The following is a 20,660-nucleotide window of genomic DNA, read 5'->3' on the forward strand; positions in this document are numbered from 1 at the left end:
TGCTGAAGATCATGACACTAACCTCGCAATCTCTTTTTCCCCTTCTTTTTTCTCAAGTATTTATGGTTACTTTAGACCTGAAAGATGGTTGTATTCACATTCGCGCACCCATAGCCAGGGAGGTACAAGCATTACCTTAAACTTGAAACAGGGCAGTCATCTCCAATTCAGTTCACTGCATTTTACACCTCCAGTTCAGTTCTCTGCATTTTAGTTTATCTACTCCATCAGTGTTATTCACAAAGTGCCTGGCTTCCGTTAACTTCCATAGCACCAAAGGCATTCATATTCACCCTTAACTGATTGACTGCCTTTGAGGTTCCAACTCTAGAAGATGCAAGAAGTGCAGTACAGTTCACTTGTTCCTGCTTCCAAAATATCTCATGTTATTCCCCTTCATAAAGGAGGAAAATCAACTGAACTCTCTAACTACCGACCCATAGCTTTGCTCTCTCCTCTTGCTAAAATCATGGAAAAATGTGTCCAAAAGCAACTTCTGAAACACCTGTTAACTAACAATCTGCTAGCTAACTGTCAACATGGTTTTAGACCCTACCATAGCACCACCTCTGCCCTCCTCTCCTTCACAGACTGCATCAATAAAAATAGGAACAATAATACCCTTAGCTCTGCTATACTTATTGACCTATCCAAAGCCTTTGATATGGTCAATCACAAAATCTTGTTACACTTACTTAAATCATTTGCACTTGACGCAAGCTCAATTAAATGGTTCCACTCTTACCTGGACAACAGAAAACAGGCAGTGAGATGGCAAAATAACTTATCCAACCACCTCCCCATTACTCTAGGAGTTCCCCAGGGCTCAATTCTTGGCCCTCTCCTCTTTTCAATTTTCATTAATGATCTCCATACCCATATTTCTCCTGCCACGTGTATACAATATGCAGATGATTCCACTTTAATCTGTTCTGCCTCATCCCCCTCTGTACTGCACTCTCTCACCCAAAATACTTTTGAAACCGTAGAATGTTGGTTCCTCAAACGATGCTTAATTTTGAACCCCAAAAAAACCAAATTATTACTCTTTTCACCAACCCGAAAATCCTCTCCACTGAATTTCAGTGTCACATCAACTAATGGCACAAACATCTCACCCGATCCATCTACCAAACTTCTCGGAGTTGAAATAGACAACAATCTGACCTTTGACACACACATCTGCAATACTATAAAATTAGTTAACAGAAAACTAGGCTCCCTCTATAGAATTAAACCATTCCTTACTCCACATGCTAGAACTTCCATTGCCCAGACCCATCTTATCTCGACTCTCCTGTATGCCTCTCCCATCTATACTTCATTGTCCAAAGCTAACCTCAGCAAACTGTCTGCTGCCTACAACAATATTGCCAGATTTGCCACCAATTCTACTTTTAGAACTCACCACTGCCAAAACTTAAGGCAACTACAATGGCTAGAACTACAAAACCAAATTCTATTTCAACAGATCTCCTTAGCCCACAAAATCCTTTACAAACCCTTAAACACACCCATTCTCACATCACTTATCACTCCATACTGCAATCTTAAAAGCCTTCGCTCCTCCGACAAACTACTTATATCAACTAGTAAACCCAATAACTCAGCTGGCAAATCCTTGTTTTCCAATACAGTAGGAAAAACCTGGAATACTCTTCCTCACAATCTCACAGCAATCTCCTCTCTTCCCTGCTTCAAATCCCAACTCAAAACACACCTCAAAACCCACTGGCTCTGCCCCTGTAGCAACCCTGACTAGATTACCTTGGTATCTAGGTACTTTCAACTTCTCTGCTGTAAATAACTTCCTTTCCTCAGCTATCTAGGTACTAGAAAAATTTCTTTTCATTTTTTTTTTCTTTTTTACTTTCTCTAGCTCTAGAAACTCCTAACAAAATACACTCACTATTTTTTCTCCATTTCTGCCTTCATATCCAATGATTTTGTCATATATATTATAACCATGTCTAATTATTTTTACTTGATATTACAATCGCTTGCATGTGGAGCTTTTCTCCCCGGGCCTCTGCTGAAAATGGACATAAATCCAGTTGGACCAGCCCGGTCAACAAATGTAAAATAAATAAATAAAATAAAATAAATATTGCACTCTCTCTGATTCTCTCATCATAGCTGCTCCTCTTGAGACATGTCTTATTCCTAGTAGCCAATCTGGACAGCATTCAACAAAGAGCCTTCCTCTCCCAACAAGTAGTTTTGCTCCTGATCAATTACTTCACATCTGTTCCACAGCAGAACCAGATCACTGCAAGGATGTGTGTATCAGAACACTGGGATCTGATGTCAATTTTCATTTATTCCTCAACAGTTTGGTTCGGATCTGAATCTCAGATCTGACTCTGCTGTTACTATAGCTCATGGTAGCCTAAAAACTCTTGAGCTCCTCCCTGCCCACAGTGCACCATTCCCTAACATACCTCAGATCTCATTTGCCACTTTTACGAAGTAGATGTGGTCATCAGTAGCTCTCGAGTATCTTTCAGTTAAATAAAATGTATTGTCTTTATAACCTCCCTATTTCTAAATTTATACCCTCTTTATATGTAGTATTCTTGGCTTACCATTGCTGGTAATATTTCCCTGTTTTCTGTATTTTACTCACCTGTGTATTTTTCAGTACCATCAATTGGTAATTTTTTTTTCCTCCCATACCCTTCTAATCTAGTTAAAATCCTTTTCCTTTTTCATTAGCTATTAGATTTAACAGAATGTCAGAGAAAGTCCCTTCAGGATTCAAAAAATGTAAGCGATGTTGGGCATAAGCTTCCTACTTCGGATGCACATGATCTCAGTGTATGCTGTTTGGTCCTAGAGCACTTAAACATAGATTGCTGTATTTGTAAAAATTTCAGTCCTCATGTGGCTGCTGATTGCAAGGACAAACTTGTTTTAAAGTGACTATTGCCTACTACATTTTCTGAAGCAATTTCTAAGGCTTAACACCCCCCCCAAACAAAACTTAAGGAGACTTCAAAAAGGTCTTGAGACTGTCTGGTTCCTCCACTCCTTCTTCCATTGAACCTCCAAGAAGGAAACAGAAGATGGATACAAAGACTTCTGCTTTGAAGCCAAATTCTCAAAAAGCTTTGTCGGATCCGACCACCTTGGACACAATTCCTCTTCCTCAGACCAGATACTCACCTCCCATTGACCTAGTGCCATCCAGGTTACCATTCCCTTTTTTGGAGAAATGACACTCAAAATGTCCTTCATTCCCCTCCTCTTATTCTTCCAGGAGTCTGACCGAAGCTGCTGTGGATAGGATGATAAGATTTCTCTCTGCACAAATACAGATGGTTGTTCTTCCAGTTCCTACCCTTCATGTCAGGAAGTTTTGGCTTGCACTACCCCTCCACTCTTGGCTCCTTCTTCAATCTGACCATTCATTTCGGAGTGCCTGGATCCATGTTTGCCAAAGCCATCTGGGTCGGATCTGAGGATGCTGTTATCCTCTGCTCCAACGTCTTCTCTTAGTGCTGTGGCTCCAATGAGTTCAGATCCGGATGACTCTAGGAGGCATGGTGTCCCTGCTGGATCTGAGGTGTTAGAGTTGACTCTGAAGTTGTTGGAGCTGTCTCTTTGTCTGAGACTTGACATTGGACAGTCATGCTCTGACCTCAGCCTCAGGCAGAATGCCTTTGGGGCAGAGGGAGTGATGGGGTGGAGCATGTAAGAAAGACAATTTTCCTTTTCCTTCTTTTTCATTAGCTATTAGATTTAACAGAACGTCAGAGAAAAGGGCACTGCGGGGTTGAAAAAATGTGAGCAATGTGGGCATAAGCTTCCTACTTCGGATGAACTTTGTCTGTATATACTGGATGTGAATTTCTGTATTTGTAAAAATTTCAATCCTCATGGTTGCTGATTGCAAGGACAAACTTATTTTAAAGAGACTATTGCCTACTATATTTTCTGAAGCAATTTGTGGGGCTTAACCTCCAAAACAAAACTTAAGAAGACTTCAAAAAGGTCCCTAGACTATCTGGTTCCTCCACTCCTCCTTCCATGGAACCTCCAAGAAGGAAACAGAAGATAGATCCAAAGGCTTCTGCTTTGAAGCCAACTTCTCAAAAAGCTTTGTCGGATCTAACCACCTCAGATCCAATTCCTGTTCCTCAGAACAGGTACTCACCATTGACCTGCTGTCATCCAGATTTCCACCCCTTTCTTGAAGAAATTATGCTCAAAATGTCCCTCATTAGTCTACTCTCGTTTTTCCAGGAGTCTGACCATAGCTGATGTGGATAGGATAAGATTCCTGTTGGTGCAAAGACAGATGGGTGTTCTTCCAGCTCCTACTCCTTCAGGAAGTTTTGGCTTGCACTACCCCCTCCACTACCAGCTACTTCTCTGATTTGACCATTCATTTCGGAGTACCTGGATCTGAGTTTGCCAAAGTCATCTGTGTCGGATCCGAGGATACTGTTTTTCTCAGCTCTGAAGTCTTCTCTGAGTGCTCTGGCTCCGATGAGTTCAGATCCGGATGACTCTTGGAGCCATGGTGTCCCTGCTGGATCTGATATGTTGAAGTTGACTACAAAGTTGTTGTAGCGGTCTCTCAGAGACTCTGCATTGGACAGCTTGGCTCTAACCTCAGCCTTCAGGACAGAGGGAGTAGATTGGATGGAAGCATGTCTTCTCAGTTCTGCCGACTTCTTTATCCCCAGGGAGTTTTGCTTTTGAGGTGGTGGAGAGAGTTTTCTGTGCTTCTGCAGGATGGATGGTTTCTCCCCATTGAATCTCTTGTCAAGATCTCGTGTGTCTTTGCACCTTGAACCTCAGTATTCGACTCCACAGGGACAACCAGTCCAAACACTCCAGGTTACACAGCAGGGTATCACCATCTCTTCTGATACTTCTCCGGATCATCCCACTGAAGAAGTGCCTCAGAAGAGAAAGTGCAAAAGGAGGTACTTGCATTCCCTACAGTAATCTATTACAGAGGATAACGATTTTGATGAAGGGGAAGGATCCCCAAGATCACTGCTTGATGACGTCTCATTTGGAGATGTCCTAGAAATTTTGAAACAGAGGTGGTTGGTCCTCCTAAAATCCTTCCAGAGGAATCAGTATTTCTGGAGGCATTTGGATCTGGCCCATCTACCTCCTGGGTAACTCCACCTGCTTATGAGATAATTAATTTGATCTTGAAGCGGTAGTGGAAGGAACCTGACTCAATTGAACTTATCCCTAAGAGAATGGATCAGATTCTGGCATCACCAGCAGGAAGGGAATTATGTTGTAAGAGTGTACCTGTGGAATGCTGTTGTCATGGTGGTGGCCACAAAGATGGAACCTTAAGGAACAAAGTTCCACTGTCCATCCCCCTAACATGGAGTAGAGGGCTTTTGGACAGGTTGGGGAAATGTGTCTACGCTTCAGCGACCTTAGGTTTCTCTACTATTTGGCACATTTTACTAGATTGTAAACAGATTTGATTAAGGAACTGTCAAACTCCCTTTCAGGGACCACTACTGCTGAGACTCAGGCTTCCATGGCTTCACAGTTGGCGACCCTACAGTTCCTTTCTAACTCATCCATGAGGCTCGTCTCTCACTCAGCTGAGGGTACCTCAGGAGCAGCGGGTTCAGGCATTGCTATTAGGTGGCATGCCTGGATGTGCTTGTGTGACTTTGCAGAGTCCTCTCAAGTCCTCTTTTGTCAATGCCCCTGTTGACAGAACTTCTTTATTTAGTCCCAAAGTGAAGGACACTTTCTCCAGGTGCAAAAAAGATGGAAAGACTCTCTCTGCTTTAGGAGCACTCTTTTTGACCCCTCAAAGGATCTTTTCTAGGAACCAACAAGGAGGACGAAAAATGTGGTTCAAAAATTCCCAGGGTCTTTTCTAGGATCCATGTGGAGACAGCCCTCCAGAGGCAGGGGGGGACTCAAATGGGAGAAGTCACCCATGCAGCAGAGGTGGTGTACAAAACCAGGAGTCAAGAGATTCCATCTCTGACAAGACCCTACCAGCAGTCCTGAAAAGAGGCCTGATTGTCACCATCTGGAGGCAATCAGGGGTCATTTATCACACCTGGGCGCAGAGGATCATTTCCACAGGTTATGTAATTCCATTTTCCCTTCCTCCTCCATCCTCAAGAAAATTCCCAATGTTCCACCTAATCAGAGGAAAGCAGTAACACTAGAAATACAAAAGTTTCTAGAAGAGAGTCATCCAAGAGGTCCCACCAGACCGGATAGAATCCAGAACTTAATTAACATTATTTTTAGTGCCAAAGAAAACAGGACTGGAGACCAATTTGGATCTCAGCAACTTGAATAAATCAGCTTGACACAAAAAGTTTCCAATGGTCACAGTTCAGTCCATTTTTCCCTTTTTGGGCAAAGATGACTGAATGTGCTCGATAGACCTTCAAAACTTGTACTGTCACATAAAAATGAGCAGACAGTCCACAAGGTACTTACACTTCTGGCTGGGAGCCAGTCATTACCAATTCAGAGCACTGCCATTTGGTCTCAGGGTGTTCACCAAATGCATGGCAGAGGTAGCAGCTCACTTGAAACTGCAGGGATTCTGTGTGTTTCTATATCTAGACGACTGGCTCATTATTGCCCAACCAGTCAGGTACTCCAGACTTACTCCCTTCTGGGAATTAACAATACATTTCAGCAAATGTCAGTTAGAACTTCTCAGATACTGGAGTTTATAGGAACAGTTTTCAACATGGTTGCCAGTAACAGCTTCTCTTCCTCGTGCAAGAGTGCAAACCATCAGATTCCAGGTCAGGAAAATAAGTCACAGTACTAAACTTTCAGCCTAGTTGATTCTTCAAGCCTTGGGGTCACTGGCTGCCTCCATAATTTTAGTTTTTCTGACAAGATTTCGTATGAGAATTCTTTAGTGGATGATAGAAATTCAGTGGTCAATTCTTTATCAATAAATGTCAGCCCAAATAAGAATCACTCAGGTATGCAAGAAATACCTTTGGTAATGGAGTCGATCGGATCAGGTTCTGCAAGGACATCCTTTCATTCTCCCTCAGGCCAAGGCCCAGATTGGGTAGGTGGAGGCACTTCCTGGGCAAAACAGTCCAAGGAAATTGGTCCCCCGGAGAGGTCATTAGTGAGGCACACAGATGTCCTACTCACTAGGTTGAATAAGGAGAATATAACAGTCAGCTGTCTATCAGGTGCCAGAATCTGACACACAGCACACGCACTCATGTCACTCCACAACAAGTACAAGTATGACACTGTCACTGTCCATGTGGGTGTGAATGACCTGAGACGCACCTCCCTGGACTACATGAAAAGAGACATGGTGGATGATGTGTCCCAGGAAGATATGACACTAGCCCTGAGCAGTATCCTACTGTCATCCAGAAAGATACCGCAGTACAAACAAATAATGATGAACTTCAACAATTGGCTAAGTTTCAGGTGTTGTTCTAAGGGTATCCAGTATCTGTCTGCTTGGGATGTCATGATTGACAGACCTCGATGCTTTGCCAGAGATGGCCTGCATCTGTCACCCCTAGGTTTCCGGGTACTGGCTAAGGCTCTTGCCACCCCTATGGTGCCTTTTTTATGCTGTGTTTCAAAGACCAAATTACCATCGTAACAGCTATAAATAAATGCAATCTGAGGGTCATGTTGCTCAATGCTAGAAGTCTAAATCTCAAGATGCACTCGCTCGAAGCACTCCTCAAAATGGAGAACATCGACATTTGGGCTGTAACAGAGACCTGGTTTAAAGTGACAGCACCCCTGCGCTACTAGATTATAACTCATTCCACACCTTTCATCCCCGAAACATGGTCTGAACTCCAAAGGCAGTGGTGTCTCCATATTCATAAAGGATATGCATACCTCCAGACTATTAGCCCAGCATAACGCATCCATGATACTTCAGATACAACTAACATTGGGATAGATGGTGATCCAGGTCATAGCCTACTTATAGGTCTCCAACCATGTCCCTAGACTGTCAATCCACGTTCCTAAGCACCCTGGAATCTATCAAGGTCATAGCCTACTTATAGGTCTCCAACCATGTCCCTAGACTGTCAATCCACGTTCCTAAGCACCCTGGAATCTATCAAGGTCCAACCGAACACTGTCTTACTTGGAGACTTCAACTACCCCTCCATCAACTGGGAAAACTACTCAAGCACCAATACACTGGCCTAATGCTTCCTGGAATTCATCAGTTCCACTGCCCTGGACCAGCTCATTCTTACCCCACTAGAGGAAGCAACATCCTTGACCCGTTGCTCTACACCAGTAGTCAATCCCTCCCTGGTCAGATCCAACATAAACTAATCACCATGGAAATCCACATCTCACCCACACCCCCCGCAAAGGTAACCACCTTGAAAAACTTTTCCAAAGCTGACTTCAGACTCCTAAAAACAGAGGTAGCTAACTTCACGGCACCTATGCCAATGGAAAATAGCTGCATGACTGCCGAATCATACACCAATGCATTGTACGAACATGTACATAGATGCATGGAACTAGGCATACCCAACAGAACCAGGATGCTCTCTTCCAAAAAAGGAAGCCAATCTGGTGGTCCCCTGCCATTAATAAACTCTACAACAGAAAGAAGAGTGGAAAAACTCCCTTATTAGCCTCAACAAAAAGTTGAGATCTTCATCAAATCCTCTGAAGCTACCTATGAAGGCAGAATTGCAGCAGACACTAAAAGCCTTTTATAGCTATGTTAAGACCCTCCACGGCAATACCCAGATTTGCTCTGAGTTGCTGCAGAATGGTACCTCCTATACTGAGCCAACAGATACTGCCAACATACTGGCCGACAGATTCAGTGACAACTTTACCCGTCTCCCCCCCCCCAAAGGACCAATCACAATACTGGAAGAATGCCCGGCATTACTGCAGCACAGGTTAAAGCTGCATTATCCAAGGCCAAGAATACAGCTTCCATGGGGCTCAATAATATCCCTGGCTATATTCTACATGTACTACAAAGTAAACTGGCACCAGATCCGTGTGCCCTGTTCAGTCACAGCGTCACCTCAGACTTTGCCCCTACCGAATGATGCATTGCTACAGTCATCCCTCTCCATAAATGGTGAGCTACTACAGACCCTGGGAATTATTGCCTCACTAGCCTGATGAATCTGATATGTAAAGCTATGGAGCGCATCATCATGGACCTGATTAACAAAGAAATAGGAAATTTCCAAACTCTAGACCCCATGCAATTTGGCTTTGTGAAAGGGAGGTCATGCCTGCTCAACCTGATTGACTTCTTTGATTCAGTCACCAGGGCCGTGGATGAAGGTAAGGCAGTGCATACGGCCTGCCTTAATCTGGCCAAGGCCTTTGATACCATTCCTCACTCAGGAATTATTATTGATAAACTCACCAAACTAGGCATCAACCCTATATCACTAGGTGGGTTGCAAATTGGCTAACAGATGGAACACACAGTGTGAAAGTAGTGGACTCCAAGTCAGACTACTGACCAGTCATGAGTGGAGTCCCACAGGGATCGGTTCAGAGTCCTTTCCTCTTCCGCATCTACTTCTCAGAAGTCCAGGCCAACACAAAGGGACTGTGACCAAGTTCGCAGACGACTGTAAGCTGGGAGCCATTATTAACTCCCAAGTGATGCAGACATCCTACAGAAAGGCCTCACTGAGACAAATGACTGGTGTCAAAACCATGGCCTTAAGCTTAATGCCAAAAAATGCATAGTTATCCCCTTTGGTAAAAACTCAGTTCCCACTAATTACCATATCAATGGGAGCCCACTGAACACTGAAGGCTTTATAAGAGATTTGGGTTGCAGGTTGACAGCAACCTCTCCTTTGACCACCACATTGCCACTGTGGTCAGAAAGTCCATCTATGTGGCACATCTCATTGCCAAGGGTTTTGCATTCAGGAAGAAAGAGGTCATCGTTTCTCTCTACTCTTCCCTCATTAGACCAATCATCGAGTATAATGCCCCATTTGGCATGTACCTCACTAGACACCTGCAACAGCTGGAGAGGCCACAGAAGTACCTCACGAAGAGGATCCTAGGCATTAAACACATGTCCTACATGGACAGACTCAAAAGACTCCAGCTATTCTCTGTCACATATCGCCTACATAGAGAGGACCTTTGCTTGACTTACAAAGCCATGTCTGACCTGCTCTGTTAGAAATGCTGCATCTAAAGAAATCCCAATCCCTCTGCACCGCATGCTTCAGTGATCTCAACCTCATTACCACAATCAACAGAACATGCTGGAGGGACAGGTTCCTCACCCAGAGACTGCCCATGCTCTGGAATAGACTTCCTATACATGTTAAGCAGAGCACCTTGCTGTCCCTCTTCAAGAGAAATCTTGATGAGTGGATGGGTAATAGAAAGTTCACTCCAGGGGTCACTGTAGTGGCTGTACTTGATAGAGGCACTGGGAACTAACGTCGGGTGGCACGATGCTAGGGCACTTCTATGGACAAGGCTTGTAAAGGCTCCAGGGCCATTAGCCTAGTTCACACCTATGAACCTATATGCATATCAGTGTTCTGGAAATGAGAGCAGTGGTTTTAGCATTGCAGGCCTTCCAAGACACACACACTCCCTTTTGATACAATTGCGATTCAGACAGACAGTGTATCTGTAGTGTGGTGCATCAGCAAACAAGGGGGAATCATGTCTTTACTATGTCGAGAAAACCTCAGAGTGTGGCAATAGGGGATTTCTTCAAACCATTTTCTGATAGCACTGCTCCTTCTGGAGAATTCCAGCATGATAGCACATAAATTGAGCAGATCTATTCTACTTCCTCACAAGTGGTCTGTCAACATGAAAATGACAGAAATGATTTTCTGTCAATGGGGCCAGCCCATTTTGCATCTCCCCTAAACAATAAGTGCATTAGCTTTCTTTGCTCTGATCCCTCCACCTGGGGAATCACAGAGAGATGCTCTACTAAATGACTGGCCTACTAGTGTTCTCTATGCCTACCCTCCAACCCCCCACTAATTCCCAAATTCGTACAGAATGCTGTCAGGTTGAAGAGCAAAATAATCCTCATTGTACATTACAGGCGCCTGACAGACTTGTTTTATTTTCCTTTGGCCTCAGCTACTTTATCCAACTTGGATTTTGGATCCATCTCCAGACCTTCTGTCTCACATGGTTCAACCAGATATCTCAAACCTAAAGCTGACAGTGTGGTATCGCCACTTCCATTAATAGCCTTAAAACCTATGCTCTCATCCCCTGTACATTATATACTTTTGTTTTCACATAAATCTTCTACTAGAAAACTTTACAGAAGTAAATGGAAGAGATTTGTTATTTGGCCTCATCAAATATAGTTTTTAGCAACAGTTTTCAACAAAGGAGCTAGCTCCTCGACTGTTGAAGTTCAGTTGGCAGCAATCTCTAACTTCCATATTAGATTTGAGAATTTTTCCCTAGCTTCAGCAAAGCTTTGTAAGGGCTTCTTAAGAGGCACTGTTCTGTTGAGACCACCTTATAAAGACCCTACTCCACCGTGAGACTTGTTTAGTTCTGCAGGCCTTACTTCATTCCCCCTTTGAACCAGCAACAAAATGTGATCTTAAATTTCGGACCTGGAAAACTATCTTTCTAGTAGTTATTACCTCTACTAGAGTAATTTCTGAACTTCAAGCATTGTCCTGTAAACCTCCCTACTTGTTTCTTTCATATGGACAGTGTAACAACCTCCTTTTCTTCCTAAGGTGGTGTCAAAATCCAACATCAACCACTCCATTAATCTGCCTGTCTTCTTTCCAAGGTTTGAGAACAAGGGAGAGTACATGTTGCATTTGTTAGATGTTCATAGGCAATTATATTTCTGCTTATGTAGAACCATCTAAGCAGGACAGAAGTGAACCCTCACAGGTAAATGCTGAACACAAGAAAAAGAAAAATAATCTGGTTCCACACAGCAGTGAAAATCAGTATGTCCTTTATTGTAGTAGGTAAGTGCTTTCTCGGAATAACATCCACTTCATCAGACCAACAAAGATAGAATAACAGTAACATTTTTAAACACTAAAACATCCAATCAAAAATCAGAAAAAATGTGCATCATAGCTAAAAGCCACGTGATAAAATACATCTGTAGAATATATAGAACTTTACAAAAATTGAATAAAAACAGACTAAATGAACAATATGTACTTAAAAATGGTAACAAGTACAATAGCAAAAAATAATAAAAGATGGACTATTGAAATATATATGATAAAATATTAAAAAGAGAAATCAATGCTGTAATGGCCGTGCTTTAAGGAAGGGTTTCAGGGAAACTCTGTTGTTTAAACCAGGAGGTTTATCAGCTTGAAAGCTCAAAATCCATTTCTGTTCACTATATTCTGTTCTATTATTTACGTCACCTCCTCTCTTGGTACTATGCAGAATCTCTAGTACCATAAAGCTAAATTTTTGTTCTTTACCCTCTTTAGCTACATGTAGTGATAGTGCGCTGGTTTCTTTAACATTCCTAATATCCCTAAGGTGTTCTAAACACCCTGTTTGTTTTCCCTATGTAAAATGAAAAGCAGGTAGTACAATAGCAAAAATAGACATTTTTTGTTCGACAATCCGCATAAAAAGCAGTATCTATCTTAAAACCCAAAGTGGGATATGTGAAATGATTACCAATGTGTATATGTGTACAGACCATACAATTCCTACACATATATGTACCAAGTCTATCAGATATTATAATTGATTTAGTATTAAAGGATCGATAACAGAGCTGACTCTTAAGTGATCTATTATTTCTAAAAGCAAAATCTGGCTGTCTGCCAATGACCCCATTCAACTCATGTACAGTAGACAGAATATCCCAGTTCTTTTTAATAATATCGCATGCTACATGCACATTGCTGGCAAAAGTCAATGGCATCCTTAGTTTATTGCTAGCGGTATCAGTGGAAGCGTCACTTAAGAAAGTATTGTCAGTATTATCCCTGTTGTTAATACTAGTGGGGAGGAGGGAAAGTATGGCTGGCACTTACCTGACCTATGCCGCCATCCTTCCTCTATTTGAGAATCAATAAGTTTGCTGCTATAGCCTCTTTCTAAAAATTCTTGTTTAAGTGTTTGTAATGTAACAATGAGACTATCATCATCATTAAAAAGTCTCATAGTTCAAAATATCTGTCCTTTCAACACATTAAATTTCGTATGATTCAGATGCATACTGCCATAGTGTAAAACATTATTATTTCTAACAGTTTTCTTATACAAAGTAGTAGACACGGTGGATAGATTATTTTTAATAACTTTAACATCCAAAAGCTCTAATTTTTTATCAGAATATTCATAGGTAAAACTCAAGAAAGTATTTAACTGATTTAAGTATAAAAGAAACTATTGTAGCCGCTGCGCTGAGCCATGCCACAACAAGGATGCCATTGACTTTTGCCAGCAATGTGCATGTAGCATGCGATATTATTAAAAAGAACTGGGATACTCTGTCTACTGTACATGAGTTGAATTGGGTCATTGGCAGACAGCCAGATTTTGCTTTTAGAAATAATAGATCACTTGAGTCAGCTCTGTTATCGATCCTTTAATACTAAATCAACTATAATATCTGATAGACTTGGTACATATATGTGTAGGAATTGTATGGCCTGTACACATATACACATTGGTAATCATTTCATACATCCCACTTTGGGTTTTAAGATAGATACTTCTTTTTATGCAGATTGTCGAACAAAAAATGTCTATTTTTGCTATTGTACTACCTGCTTTTCATTTTACATAGGGAAAAAAAACCAGGGTGTTTAGAACACCTTAGGGATATTAGGAATGTTAAAGAAACCAGCGCACTATCGCTACATGTAGCTAAAGAGGGTAAAGAACATAAATTTAGCTTTATGGTACTAGAGATTCTGCATAGTACCAAGAGAGGAGGTGACATAAATAATAGAACATAATCTAGTCAACAGAAATGGATTTTGCGCTTTCAAGCTGATAAACCTCCTGGTTTAAACAACAGAGTTTCCCTGAAACCCTTCCTTAAAGCACGGCCATTAAAGCATTGATTTCTCTTTTTAATATTTTATCATATATATTTCAATAGTCCATCTTTTATTATTTTTTACTATTGTACTTGTTACCATTTTTAAGTACATATTGTTCATTTAGTCTGTTTTTATTCAATTTTTTAAAGATCTATATATTCTTCAGATGTATTTTATCACGTGGCTTTTAGCTATGATGCACATTTTTTCTGATTTTTGATTGGATGTTTTAGTGTTTAAAAATGTAACTGTTATTCTATCTTTGCCGGTCTGATGAAGCGGATGTTATTCCGAGAAAGCGCTCACCTTACTACAATAAAGGACATATTGATTTTCACTGCTTTGTGGAACCAGATTATTTTTCTTTTTTTTGTATTCTCTGGTTTTTGTATCCGATTCCTTATTTGGTTCAAGGACTGTTTTTGTTTGGTACAAATGCTGAACACGGCTGTCTTTCTGGATTTAGCCTACAGGTGGGCATACCGGAAATAAACCTTTTGCTTTTTGAAGCAGCAAATACCTTATAAAGTTTTACTACAGGTCAGCTATGGAAATGTGAGCATTAGATGCTCTCATCATCATCTGGGCAGGTCTGTTTCTGTACACTGCAGAGAGTTCATACAGAGACTTCTGTGACACGACTCGGAATTGTAGGATGGCATCCAGATGGCTAGAGCTCACGGGATGTCCTGGGTATCAAGGAGTGATCAGGAGAGGCCTCCACAGCTAATAATTGTTCATTTTTTCTATGTACTCAGAATGGAAAAATGTGATCCCTAAGGTTTGCAAGCCAGGGGTTCGACTTGAAGTGGGGGGCACTAGAGTATTTGTTGAGTAGGACTTCTTGGTCCACACAAGTAGAAGGCTGGCTGCCTTTGATCCCTGTTCAAAAGAGGTAAAGAGGCATAAATGTAAAATCATTGCCTGACTACAATCAGAAACCTATTTCCAAGTGCTACTAGATTTTTTTTTCTGACCCTCCAAAGCAACCTAAAATCCCTGCAGCATGGAAGACCAGCAGAAGGGACAGGAATCATCCAAAAATGTCTCAACAGGAGAGCCACAGGTACCTAGATTGCAAGACATGGCAGAAGTAAGGAGTTGGGATTCTTTCCCCTGTTGGTGATCACAAGCCTTGTCAGAGGGGTGTGATCTGCATACTGCTCTATGAATTTAAAGGGGGTAATGGCTTATCAAAAGCAAATGATCAAAGGTAGCTCTGTAAGGAAAAACTGCATTACAGATGGACTAAGGAAGATTTGTATATATTGATTTGAAAACTGATCATTATATTTTGGAAAGGCAAATTTGTTATAGCATTATAGTTTGGTATTGTGGGGTCTAGCCTTTGTGATATTTCAGTCATGCTCGTGACACCTAGTATGTTCCAGGGAGAGAGGATGAGTGACAATGCATTGAGGGATTATGTAGTAGAGATAGAAATTAGGAGGATTATACCATATACATGAAGGGGCCGCTCATAATGTACATGTTTCAATGTGGATAATGTCTCTCTGGCTTAATGGCCAAACCCAACTGAAAGTTGTGGAGGAATGGAGACATATAATCCGCTGCTGCTGTTGAAGCATCTGGCTCCTGCCTTGAAAGGCGGATTGCCTTTTTCTGTACATAAGTTTCATTTTGGGTTTTTCCAAGTTCATGGGAAGTTCTACAAACTAAAGATGTGAAATTGTTCGATCTCGCCATTTGTTCTTACACACGGGTTCAGAGCCGATCCTCGGCTCCGAGTCGGCCACATCACCAGCTCAGCATCTTCGAGAAAGCTCAAGGCACAGTTCTATCCCATGATCCTCCTGTGCTAACCCTCAGATCTAGTTTGCCGCTAGCAGCAGATCGCATCGTGAGAGGCTCGGGCCAGTATTTTTTCATTCTTTTTTGAAGTTGTAGTTGTTAAAAGTAGTTTAAAGTAGTTAAAAAGTAGTTTATTAGTGTGATAGTTTATTAGAGAGTGTGTTTTTTTCAATAGTTAAAGTAGTTTAGTAATTTTTTACCTTAGTTAAGGCCGTGTTGTAATTCTGTCAGGACTGACAGTAGGGTTTAAATTGTTAATTTCTGCCTTAATTTTTTCTTCTCTTTTTTTTTATATATATTAGAGGTAAGAATTACACTTACTTTTACAAGTGTTTATAGTGTGTTATTATATTTTTATATATATATATATATATATATATATATATATATTTACATATAAGTGTGTTGTTAGAAATTTGTTTAATAGGTTAGATAGTATGCCTGAAAAAGCCAAGTCAGGCTTTAAAAGGTGTCCGTGTGGACAAAAGATGTCCATTACTGATAACCATTCTTCCTGCGTCTACTGCCTTGGCCCTCTTCACTTGCAGGAAGTCTGTTCCATCTGTCATTCCTTCAGTGGGAAGGTCATGAAAGGCGCAGGAAGTTGGTGGACAGAGGGTTATTAAAACCCGAGTTTCAGGAGGCCCTGGATAAGGCTGAACAAGTGTCCAAGTCTTCGAAGAGGTCCATGTCTTCAAGAGTGTCGGAGCCTAAGTCCTCGGCTCCAAGCACCTCTTTTCAGATTCAGACACCGGCTCCAAAGACCTCGGGGTCGGGCGTCAAATGCTTATCACTGATTAAGACTCCGGTATTGGAGCCGGTATCAGAGGTACCACCGCCTTCAATCCTCGCTCGGTGACGGCTTCGACCCATTCTTCGAGGCCGCTTTCTGACTCCGACGTGGACCGAGTGGTACAGAAGCTAATGGAGAACTCGGCTCTGTCCAAATTAATAGAGGTTTCGTCCCAATTGGTTTCAAAACTCGAGGCTCTTCCCGCCCCCGAGACAAATCCTCCTCCGAGACCTGTCGAGTCGTCGGAGCCAGAGATTGAAGAGCCAATGATTGTAGAGCCCTCGGTGCCGAAGCCTCCAGTAGCGCTATCGGCACCGTTGACCTCGACACCTTCGGAACCAGCCAGGGGGTCTCGGAACCGACGATCTTTCCTAGGTTCCGGGGTGGACAGTCGAACCGAACTTTCGGTTCCGACTCTCCCCCTCGGGGCCTCGGCTCAGATCAGCTCGGATCCGTCCTCAGGGTTGGAGCCCGTGGTCCTGGGGAAACTACCGGCTTCTTATGGGATCCTCGAGCCGGGGCACCGGTGCCTTCGACATCATGAGGAAGGTCTTGTCTGAACAGACACATACATCATCGGCATCTTCTTCTCCTCCCCCATAGGGTCCGCGTTCTGCTTCTGTACCTTCGGCTCCTACCAAGCGTCGAGACCCAATGCCTCAACCAACCCCAGAGGGCACCCCTGGTACCTTGGATGCCTCCCCAGAAGCCCCCTCTGAGGATGTACCGAGGAAAAGATTGTGCAAGAGGAGGCACATTGATTCCCCACCGGAATCTCTGACATCTGATACCGATTTGGATGAAGCAGAAGGGTCCCCACAGTCCCCCTCTGAAGATGTCTCCTTTGCTGACATCTTGGAAATCTTGAAACAGAGGGGAGAGTGGCAGACCCTTACCCCTTCTGTAGACGAATTGGTATTGCTGAAGGCATTTGGGGCTCAACCTTCTACCTCCTGGGTGACCCCTCCCTTTGACGAACTCATGGACCTGATAGTGCGAAGGGCGTGGGAGACACCTGATACAGTGGAACCGGTCCCCTGCAGACCCAACAAGTATATCACGGCCCCTCAAGATAAAAGCTTTCTAACTAAAGGAGTGCCAGTGGATACTATGGTGGTGGCGGCAGCCACTAAAAAGGAAGTATCTGAATCATCTTCCTCTGTTCATCCTCCTAATAAGGATTCTAGGACGATGGACAGGTATGGGAAGCGCGTCTTTAGTTCTGCGACTTTTTCCATGCGATCGCTGAACTACCTTACGCACTTCACACATCTACAGAGAGATCTCCTCAAGGAACTGGGAGATACTCTCCAGGGCAATACAGATGCTGCTGTCTCTGAGAAAGTAACAGCACACCTTAACACCCTCAACTCCATAGTTAACTCGTCCATGAGTCTCATTTCATATGCAGCCGAAGGTTCGAGTAGGGCGGCAGCCTCAGCAATTGCTCTGAGAAGACCATCCTGGCTGCGTCTATGCTCCTTTGCGGAAGCCTTCAAGTCTTCCTTTGCTAACGCCCCTTTTGATGGTGTCTCACTGTTTGGTCCCAAAGTAAAGGAGACTCTCACTAGGTGCGAGCAAGAAGGGAAGACCCTGTCTGCCGTAGGGGTCCGTTTTTCCGTCCCATCTAGACCATACCCCAAAGGGCAAAGAGGCGGAAAAATGTGGTTCCAAAAGACTCAGGGATCCTTTCAACCCACACAGAGTGATGCCCCCTCCAAAGACAGAGGAGGGGAAAGAAATGGAAGATGCTGTCCAGGTGGCAGAGTGGGTCCGCAGAATCAGGGTGACAGAGATACGTTCTCTGGGAGGCCCTTTCAGCACTCCTGAGTGCCTGCTTGGCTGTCCTACTCTGGAGGCAGTCGGGGGTCATTTGGCTTTATACCCAGTGGCCTGGCTAAATCTTACATCGGATTCCTGGGTAAAAAGCATAGTTACCAGAGACTACACTATTCCATTTATAAAAATTCCACCTGCCCCCAAAAAGCTCCCAGATGTTCCACCCAGACTGCGAGACCAGGCAGCCATAGAAATAAAAAGGCTGCTCGAAAACAGTCATCCAACCAGTCCCGGCGGACCAGAAAGGATCCGGAACTTACTCAAGATTCTTTTTAGTTCCAAAGAAAACAGGGGACTGGAGGCCAATTTTGGACCTCAGCAGACTCAACACTTTCGTGAAAAAGGAAAAGTTCCGGATGGTCACGCTACAGTCGATCCTTCCTTTCCTACAGGACGGTGACTGGATGTGCTCTATAGATCTCAAAGACGCGTACTACCATATCAAAATGGCCAGAGCGTCCAGAGATCACCTGCACTTCCGGCTGGGAGCCAGTCACTTCCAGTTTCGTGCTCTGCCCTTTGGCCTCACCTCAGCCCCCAGGGTGTTCACCAAATGCATGGCAGTAGTAGCGTCTCACCTGAGACAAATGGGATTCCGAGTGTTTCCTTACCTAGACGACTGGCTCCTGTCCACCACCACCGAGTATCATCTTGTGCAAGCCAGGGATTACACCAACAACCTTTGCTCCTCTCTGGGCATCACGGTCAATTTTGGAAAATCTATCTCATCGCCATCACAGCGTATCTCATTTATAGGGGCAGAGTTAGACACTTCCCTGGTTTGAATCAATTTCCCCCCACTAAGAGTATCAGCCCTCAGAAATCAAATTTCTATCCTTCTTCAGAGCAAGAGAGTCCCTGCTCAACAAGTCTTGAGAGTACTAGGAATGATGGCAGCCGCTCTTATCATAGTTCCCCTAGGCAAGATGCACATGAGGATCCTTCAATGGATGCTATTCGCTCAGTGGTCATACCTACAGCTTCTACTATCTCACGAGATCTTAATCACGAACTCGTGCAAACGAGATCTCCTATGGTAGATGCACAGTCAGGGCCTAACAGTAGGCCGACCGTTTGTGTTGCCCAGTCCTATAGCTACTTTAACCACGGACGCTTCCCTGATAGGGTGGGGGGGGGGCTTTTTCAGGGCAGAACAGTCCAAGGTCAATGGTCCAACTTGGAGTACAACCTGCACATCAATGTCCTAGAGCTAAGGGTAGTGTTTCTTGCATTGCTACACTTTCACAAGTTCTTGCCTCTGGGAACAGTGACAGTTGAGACGGACAACATGTCAGTAGTTTGGTACATAAATAAACAAGGAGGAACCAGGACTTATCCATTGTGCAGAGAGGCCCTCAGGATTTGGCAATGGGCGGTGTCTACTGGATGCTTTCTGATAGCAATGCACATCCCGGGGGCATCCAACGTCATTGCGGACAGGTTGAGCAGAGCCATCCTGTTAACCCACGAGTGGTGCCTCAAATCTCAAGTCGCGGAAAAGATTTTCCACAGATGGGGCCAGCCTTGCTGTGACCTATTTGCATCCCCATTGAATGCCAAATGCAGACGCTACTTTGCCCTACTACCCCCCCCCAGGGGGTGCCCCCAAGGACGCACTTGTGCACGATTGGCCCCAGGTCTCCTTTATGCTTTTCCCCCTGTTCCACTAATTACCAAATTCATGCAGAAAGCCAAACGTCTGGAAAGGACCATAATTTTGATAGCCCCATTCTGGCCTCGACAAATCTGGTTCCCCTTCCTTCAAACCCATCAGGTGGAGGAACTGTGGATTCTGGACCCAGTGCCAGATCTGTTGACGCACTCGTCGGGAGTTCCTCACACATCTCTCACGTCCCTCAAACTGACAGCTTGGCTGCTCCGCTTCCCATCTTAGCCAGGTCAGATTTATTGTCCCCTGCAGTACAACACATAATTGTATCTTCCCACAAGCCGTCCACAAGGAAGCTATACAACAGCAAATGGAAACGTTTTGCGTACTGGGCCTTGCTGCAGGGTATAGATCCGTCAGGGGCTCCAGTACATAAGATATTAGAGTTTCTTTCAACACTTTTCATGAAGGAGCATCGACTTCCACGATAAGGGTACAACTTGCGGCTATATCTAATTTTCATGTTGGCCAGGGAGATAGTTCCCTCATGCCTCACAGACTTTGCAAAGCCTTTATGAAAGGTACC

General features: G+C 43.4%; 1 protein-coding gene across 2 annotated transcripts in view; it reads left to right on the forward strand.

The window, feature by feature from the left end:
* CGN (cingulin) overlaps window positions 1-20,660 on the forward strand; it is a 1,354,172-nt gene that overhangs the window by 1,054,539 nt on the left and 278,973 nt on the right. The gene's annotated exons all lie outside the window — the stretch shown is intronic.

The sequence above is a fragment of the Protopterus annectens genome, chromosome 8.part0, assembly GCF_019279795.1.
Source record: "Protopterus annectens isolate FY-2018-M chromosome 8.part0, PAN1.0, whole genome shotgun sequence".
NCBI lineage: Eukaryota > Metazoa > Chordata > Ceratodontiformes > Protopteridae > Protopterus > Protopterus annectens.